General features: G+C 50.0%; 1 pseudogene; it reads right to left on the reverse strand.

Moving 5' to 3' along the window:
- Positions 1–2,816: 2,816 nt before the first annotated feature.
- Positions 2,817–6,136, reverse strand: LOC119251147 (class I histocompatibility antigen, Gogo-OKO alpha chain-like; annotated as a pseudogene).
- Positions 6,137–8,905: the final 2,769 nt, after the last annotated feature.

Consider the following 8,905-nt stretch of genomic DNA (forward strand, 5'->3'; position numbering starts at 1 on the left):
AATTGACTTCCCATCATCTTATGTTGTGTAGCTTGTCTCTCCTGTTACACACACACTCACACACTCTCTCTCTCTCTCTCTCCTCTCCTTGGGAACCAGATCCTCACGCAGCACTGGGGTTACTCTGACCCTCTGTCTCTGGTCCCCTCAGAGGCGCCCTCTCTGCAGTGTCTACTCAGCGGGGTCCAAGCAGCCCCAGAAGTCCCTGCACCTCCTGCCTCTGACCATATGGGAAACCAGCCCCTCACCCTGCATGACAGTGAGGAGGAGAAGGCAAAGTTCTAAAAACAGTGACTGATGGAGGAGATAATTTACTTTTTTCCTTATTGTGTTATTCAATTGAGGTAACACTGGCTTACACACTGAATGTGTTCAGAGACAAGGGTCATACTTCTTCAGATGTTTGTTACCACATCACACCCACCCTAACAGCACCCATAGTCTTCACCATAGTCCATTGGGCCCTCTTCCTACTTTGTTTCCTATGCTTACCCCCAGCCCATAGCTTCAATTCTGCAGTCATACATATAAAGCTTATATTTTTAAGAATTTTTAAGAAAGATTTATTTATTTATTTATTTATACAAGCACTGGGTACAGCCAGAAGTGTGGGAGGGTGAGAGAATTCACCAGAGCCAGAGCGGGGAGCAGAGCAGGCAGAAGGACCGAAGTACATGCAGTGATATATATATAGAGTATGTTTTGGTTTAGTTTCACCTGTCCCTGCTTTATTTCTTTACATTCCAAATATGAATGAAATCATCCAGTATGTAACTTTCTTCTTCAAACTTATTTCACTTAGCATAATTCCATCCATATCTATCCATTTTGTTGCAAATTCAATATTTCCTCTTTCTCACAGCTGAATACAGCTTGTGTTCTTTATCCCCTCATCTGCTGTTGGCCACTTAGGTTGTCTCCATCGCTTGGTTATGGTAGATAGTGCTGCAGTGACCATGAGAGGTGCATATTCCTTGAAATTAGTGTTTTACCTTCTTTTGATAAATACCAAGGAATGGGATGCTTGACCATGTGACAGGTCCATTTTGAGGAACCTTCGTTGTTTTTTTTTTTTTTTTTTTTTTTCCCATAGGGGCAGGACCAATGTGCTATCCATAGAAAAGAAAGGTTCTAGGTTACTGCCCCACCCAAGGAAAGTTGGAGATGAGCAGGGATGAGAAGCTAAGGAAGAGGAGGAAAATGTGGAGTAAGATGAGGAAAGAAGACTGGAGGAGGTGCATAGTGCAGAAAGACATGTGAAGAAGAAATCACACTTGCTTCTCACTTGGACTTGTGCCAGGGAGTTGGGGACATGGAGAGAGACACGGGAATGAGACAAAAATGTGGATGAGAGACCCATGGGGACGATGCCAGTGGCAGCTATTACCTTGATGTGGATTTCGACTTTGCTCTTGTCCTTCCAAACTTGCCTGGCCCCTCCTGTCCCAGTCCCATGGGTCTCTGCCAGTAGGTGCCTTAGCCTTGTGGCAGGCCTTCGGGCCCCAGTGGGCCTACTTTGGGCCAAGCCTGTTTGGCTGGGCATTTACCCAGCCAAACAGTAACTTTGGGTGCTTCACTTGGGAACTATTCTAACTATATTCTTCTCTCTCTCTATTGCACACTGATTCTCTATTTTATACTAATTGTATTAAAGTTCTTTTCTATTGAAGGTCTTACACTTTAGAGTATGTTTTGTCTTTATGTAGCTGATGGCAGATGCCATGTAGAGTGTGCAGTTCTGAGGGTCCAGGGAACCCCTTATTCTGCCCACTAATAGGACCAGACATCATCCCCACCCACCATGTACCAGAGTTCCTTTTCCTCCACACCCTTCAATGGGTCATTCTCACAGCTGTGAGGTGGTAACTCATTGTGGTTTTACTTGGCATTTTCCTGACAGCACATGATGACAAACATTTATCCATGTACCTGTTGGTCACATGTGTGTCTTCTTTAGAAAAGTAACCTATTTAGTTCCTTTGCCCCTGTTTTGATTGGGTTTTCTTGTTTTGAAGTTCTTTGCGGGTTTTGGATGTTAACTCCTTGTTAGATTGATGATGTGCAAATAGTTTCTCTGATTTGATATTCTCTTTTCATGGTTCCCTTCACTATGTAGAAGCTTTTTAGTTTCATGCGATTCCATTGGTTTCTTTTTGCTTTTGCTTCCTTTCATTCCCCTCCACCCCCAAAACCCCAGTCAGCCAGTATCTGCTCAAAACCAGTTAGCAATTTATCTTTTCTCTTCTAAATATATATATATATATATATATATATAATTATATATATATATATATATATATTCATGCTCCTGTCTGGGCAATAGTGTTTGTTTCCCCATCTGTAAAGGAGTTCAGGTCACAGAGTTGGGGGAAACATTTGCAAATCACGAATCTGATAAAGGATTGTATCTACAAATAATGCCTAAAACTCAATGATCAGAAAGAAATAACCCAATTTTAATAAGGACAAAAATAGTGTAATAAATGAACAGCACTTCATCTGTAAAAATGTACAAAACTTCCATACAAACAGCAACTGTAGTCACGGAAAAGTAAAAATACAAACAAATGCTCAATATCACAGTTAAGAACAGTGAAACCTTCACACCTAGGAGAGACTGAAAATGCAAACTCTACACAATACCATGTACTGTTCAGGGTGTGAACAGCATTTTAAAATAATTTTTTATTTATACAAGAGCTGGGGTACAAGCCACAGTTGCGGGAAAGTGAGATGATTCACCAGAGACAGAATGGGGAGCAGAACAGGCAGATGGACTGAAAGCAGAGCAGCGGGCGAGACAGGAGAGTTCTGCCTCACCATGAGGGATTCTCCCAGACTGGCTGGAAATCGAACCAGCGCTGCGGAGGCTGCAGACACCTTCACAGAGATGCGCTCAACCCACTGCTCCACCAGGGAGGACCCCTCATCACATTCATTTTTAAAAGATGCTTTAGGGGCTGAGATACATCAGAGCCCTAGGCACTGTCGCTGCCTGGTTGAGAACAAAACAGAACCAGTCAGAGATGAGACCACAGGAGGGAGTGATGAGGGTGACTCCCCCATGGAGTCCATTTACACTGTCCCCAGGGGCTCAGGGATCAAACCCCTGATCCACACTTACCTGCAGCCTGAGTGTAGCTTCCTCCTTGTCCTCCTGTGGGAAGAAACATCATGTGAGACCAGGGAGCAGTCAGGTCAGAAGACCTAAAGGAATATTTTAGTCCTGCAGAACAGGGAAGTTTCCAGAATTGTGAGTAAAGAGCCAGGTCAGGACTGGGAAAAATGAAGAAAGGAGGTGAGGGGGGACTGGATCAAATACCCTCTGGGCACCATAAATATGTGTAGATGGTACTTCCCTTAACCAGGTAGGGCAAGTTCTCCCTGGGACTTGAAAGCCCCCAGTGCACAAGATCCCCCCAGTCCCTTCTCTACCTGAGCGTTTCTTCCTCCACATCACAGCTGCAGCCACCACAGCTCCAGTGAGCACAGCTCCAAGGAGAACCAGGCCAGCAATGATGACCGCGGTGGGGATGGAGGACTGAGGGGGCACTGGAAGGGAAAGGAAGATCATACCCTGGGCTCCAGACCTTGTCCTGACCCTCTGAAGGGCTCCAGAAGGGCTCCTGATGGCCCTCAGAACAGCCTCTGTGCCCACATTCTCTTCCTTACCCCAAGTCAGGACTTGGGGCTCCAGCAGCCCCTCATGCTGCACGTGGCACGTGTATCTTTGCTCCTCTCCAGAAGGCACCACCACAGCCGCCCACTTCTGGAAGGTTCCATCTCCGCCAGGCCTGGTCTCCACCAGCTCCATCTCCTGGGTCATGTCCTCCCCATCTCGCTGCCAGGTCAGGGCGATGTCCGCTGGGTAGAAGCCCAGGGCCCAGCACCTCAGGGTGACCTCATGGTCAGTGGAGGGGTGGTGGGTCATGCGTGTCTTTGGGGGATCTGAGGTGGTAAATCAGAAAACTCACTTTGTGTTTCCACCATGGACACTGAGGAATCCTCATGAGACCATCCTCACAATGGACAAGACAACTGGTGTGGCAGGAATGACAGGGGTGAAGGATGTCCTGAGCAAACTCCATACAGGCTTTGTGGACTCCACCCCCAGGACACTGGAGACTGCAAATCCCATGATCACCAAAGGGAAGGTTGGGAGGACCCAAGAGTGGAGTTAAGCAACTGGGCTCTCCGTTTGGGTATTTAACTGGTCATGTGGCCAGGAATCTCTGGCTTGGCCATGAAGCGTGCTAGGTTTTCGCCACCTCTGGGGGTCACTGGGATCCCAGGTCAGCAGAACGGGTAGGTCACGTTTACGAACTTATCTCCCTCTTTTTCTCCCTGAGTTATTCATTTCACATTTCCCCTTCCTGTGTAAATAAACCTTTCATCAACCTCTTGTGTGTGTCTGCAAGTTAGCATTCATAAGTCCCCTTTAAGCGTGCAGGTGAGGACCCACAGTCAGGAAACCCCATTTTATATCGGGGTTTGCCCTGTAACAGCAAGAAGCATAAAATGTAAAAAAAAAAACAGGCTAATCTGGGGAATCTGTGCGATTCTCCTATTCCTTAGAAAGTTCTAGAATGAGGATGAACACCCAGGGTAGGATGAAGCAGAGGGAGTGGAACACAGACTTTTTATTCCTGACCTGGGTGGAAGATGATTGACACAGAAAAGCAGGAATCACATAACTGAAAATGTTCTCAGACCAGAAACAAGACTGAGAGAGAAACTGGTGGTTCTCAAACAGGCCCCTGGTCAAAAGGACCCGGTGACGCGTGATGTCAGGGACTGTCTGTCTTTCTCAGGAGAGACGGGATCCCTTCACTGTCCTGCAGGAGAAGCCGGAGTCTCTGGGAGTCTCTCTAGTGCAGAACATGAAACCCAGGGGAGCCCCCCTCTCGGGACTAGAGAGAGGACTCATTTCCCGCAGTGACTCCAGGCAGGGGGGGACCGGGAGGCCTCCAGGCCCCTCTTACCCGTGCGCTGCAGAGTCTCCTTCCGGTACTCCAGGAATGTGCGCAGCCACCTCAAGTACCTGTTCTTCACAAGGTTTCTGAATCTCTCTGCCTCATGCAGGGCCTCCCACTAGTGCCAGGTGATCTGAGCAACCTTGTCCACCGCGGTCCAGGAGCGCAGGTCCCCGTTCAGGGCCAGGTAATCGGCTCCATCATAGGCGAACTGAAGGTACCCGCGGAGGAGGCGCCCTTGGGGCCCCACTTTGCAGCTGTCCATCCTCTGGAGGATGTGAGGGCCTGTCCCCGCCCGTGTCACCCCGAGGTCACCCCGCCCGCCCCCCCTCCCGCCGGGAATAAACTAAACAGAATGAAACAGGGTGAAAGTCCCGCGGGCTGTTCCCAGGCAGGTTGCAGAGAAGCCTGGAGGGGGAGACCCTGAGCGACCCCCGTCCGTGGGGATGGGGGTGCTGACCCGGCTGGACCCGCGCCAGCTCACTGGTCTCTCTCTGGTTGTAGAGGCCGCGCAGGGCGTCCAGCTGCGCGCGGTACCACAGTGTGTAGTACCTTAGGCTCCGCGTCCTCCTGTCCCACTCCTCCTGCTGCACCTGCCCCAGCCGCTCCGCCCAGGGCGTCCGCGGCTCCAAGCTCCGACCCGGAGAGTCGCTGTCGAAGCGGTCGAACTGCGTGTCGTCCACGTAGGCCACCGAGATGAAGCGGGGCTCCCCGAGGCCGGGCCGGGACATCGCGGTGGAGAAAAACCTCAGGGAGAGGGGGCCTGGGGGCGGGAGGGGAGACCCGGCCCGTTCTTCTCCCCTTCAGGGGCTCGCGTCCCAGGGGGCGCCCACGAGACAGAAAGTGGGTGAAAGACGAGTGACAGTGAAAAGCGGCTGTGGGACGAAAATGGCCGGGACTCGGGGGGCCAGAGGAGGCTGGGGTCTCGGGGGACGGAAAGGGGCCAGGACGGGGCGGGGCCGAGGTGGGGGGACAACTAGGGCGGCGGCGAGGTCGCGCCTTTCCCACGCCCGCCCACGCCCTCGCTCCCGCCTCTGGGAGCGCCCTGTCCCCTCCCGACCCGCACTCACCCGCCCGGGTCTCCCTCGGGGCCGCGGCCCCCGCGAGCAGGAGCAGGAGGGCTGCGCCCCCCATCCCCCAGGACGCGCCTCCACCCGGGCTGGGGAGACGGAGTCCCGGCGGGCGGGTGAGGCCTGTGGAACTGGAGCCGCGGGGCTGCTGATTGGCTGCTCTGGAGACCTCCAGGCAATGGGGAGTGAGCCCTGGGGTGAGTCACCAGTATCCAGGCAGGAGGACCCGCCCAGGCTGTGAGCCCAGAAGTGGAACCGAGGGGAGAGGGCGAATCCCCAGCAGTCACCTTCCAGCCCTGCACCCCGCGCTGGGAACTGAGACCCAGAAAGCCACACCCCGAGACCTGGGACTTTGCCGCCCCCTCCTCTCCTGCTCTGAGACAATTGCCACACCGTGTACCTGAGTCCAGGCCCAGGGACTGGGTCCGCAAGTCTCAGACATTTTTCTTTCAGAAACTCTGTTCAGTCTCACAAATTATTACGGATCCCATGTATAAATTTGTTTTGTGGGTTACAGCTTTAAATATTTACTTTACTAGAATAAAATATTTTTAAAAGATATTATTGCTTCTTTACTTTAGAATATAAATAACCTGGGTCCTCCCTGGTGGCACAAGGTGTTAAGATCAGCACTGTGAAGTGACCTGTAGCTGCAGCAGCACCAGTTCAATCCATGGCCAGGGAGCAACCCACATGGAACAGCAGACCTCTCCTGCCTCACCTGCTGCTCCCCTCAGCAGTGTATTTCTGTAGATCTGCCTGTTCTGCTCTCCACTCTGTCTTTGGTGAATCCTCTCACCGGCCATACCTCTGGTCTGTACCCCAGTTCTTGTATGCATAAATAAATAAATCTTTTTTTAAAAAAAAAGAATTAATAACCTATGGTATGCTAATGATGGAGTTTTTGGAGTCAGTGGGTTTGGAGTGCGGGGTCCTTGGGTTCACTCTGGGAAAGGTTTCACCAGAGTTCCTGTTTCAGCGACACACGAAGAATTCCCCAGGCGAGTTACTCCACAAGACAGAGACATTAGTTATATTTAAAGAACAGATTTATTACACAAGGAATGGAAGAGTAAAGGACACATGCTTAGACACAAACGGGCAGGAAGAGCTGCCCCCCTTCCCAGAGGGACAGGTTTGCTGAGAGAGGCCTGCATGGCTGCAGGTGAATGGCCTTGAGGAGAGCTGCTTCCACTGAGGGAGGTCAATGAAGAGAAGTGCAGGCATGATGCAGGTCATGGCCAGGCAGGAGGCTGCTGCCCTGCAGAGAAGAGAATTGGTGAAAAGATGCACCTGCAGAGTCACAGGTGGGCAGAGGGATTGCTGCCCCCAGCCTGTGCAGAGGCTGCACTGACATAGTCTTTTTCTGTTTGGGAGGGGTCACTCCTTGTGAGCCTTCTGGTTAGTTGTTGATGTTGGACAACTATGCAGAATCTGAAAGGGACTGGAGAGTCTACAATGGGCTCAATCTCCATATCTTTACCCTTGGGCCTGTGCTCTAGACAGCAGTCTGATACCTGCTTGGATTTTCTGCTTTGTAATCTAGGCTTTGGTGCCTAAGGATCTTGGTTTCTAGATCTGTGTCAATGGCTGTGTTAATCCCTTCTACCCCCTGCTCCTTGTGTGAGCCAGATTTCTGGTCTTGGGGCATCTCCTTTCCAGTCTTTTTCTATTGCTCTCCTCCATCTTTCACTAACTTGACAACTTCCAGTACTTCTTTTACTTTTGGGATTTGTGGTGAAAAATAAAGTGAAAATTTCTTTTTAATAATTTGATTCCAGTGTAATGAATACTGAAGATCTTTACAACTTAGTGGAATAATATATTACTTTAAAAAAATCACACATTAGCACAAGACCCAACCAATATGCAAGAGAGTGATGAGAGCATATATTATTGAGCAAATGAATATAATAAAGATTCCAGCAGAATTTCCCAGTCTTGGTACAATTGTAAGAGGGTGCTGCCCAGGGAAAGGGGAAGTTTCAGGTTCTCTTGCCCCACTCAAAGGAGGGTGGAGCTAAAGAGAAGAAGCTGCAGAGGAGACTGAGGAAGCAGGATGGAGCCATAAGGAGACCTGCAGGAGGCACATGGAACAGAGAGACACACATGAAGAAACTACGCTTACCTTTTGGTGCTGAAACTGATGTGGGTGAGACCCGTGGGGAGGTGACAATGGCTGCTTTTATCTTGATTTTGAATTTGCTCTTTTCCTCCCAATCTTGTCCAGTTATTTCTGATCCTTTTCTGTGGGTCCCCACTAAAACATGCTTTAGATTTGTGGCAGGCTTTCGGGCCTTGCTCTGGCCCAAAAGACCATTCGGGTGGTCTTTTACCCACAAGGGGATGGGTAACATGGGTGCTTGATTTAGAAACTATATTCTTTGTCTTTTCTGTATTGTTTACTAATTGTATTCAAGTTCCTTCCCATTACAGTCTTACATGTTTTGTGTTGATGCAGTGGATGGCAGAGCCCATTTAGAGCAGGCAGGTTTGCGGGGTCTGGGGTGCTCCTCTCCCTGCCCTGTAACACAATGAACACTCCCATGCAGGCATAATGAACAAGTTTGCTTACTCACAGCTCTTTCCCTTTCAAGATACATGGCCAGGGCCCCAGCACTCTTATCTACAAGGCTGGGCAGTCAACCCACTGGCCTCTCTCTTAAAGGGCATCCCCAAATGCCTACATCTTCACCCCCTTGCCTGGCCCCCCTTGTTGGGGGACTTTGCAGAAAATGGTTGTGCCTGCTGAAAATTATGCTATTGATGGAGGACAGGAATGAAAAAAATAAATAAATAAACTGCAAAAGGAAGCACCACAGGACCAGAAACGTGGCTCTCACAAGAAGATGGGGGTAGAAG

Source organism: Talpa occidentalis, unplaced genomic scaffold (assembly GCF_014898055.3).
Source record: "Talpa occidentalis isolate TD23 unplaced genomic scaffold, MPIMG_talOcc4v2.1 talOcc4.2, whole genome shotgun sequence".
NCBI classification, from domain to species: domain Eukaryota; kingdom Metazoa; phylum Chordata; class Mammalia; order Eulipotyphla; family Talpidae; genus Talpa; species Talpa occidentalis.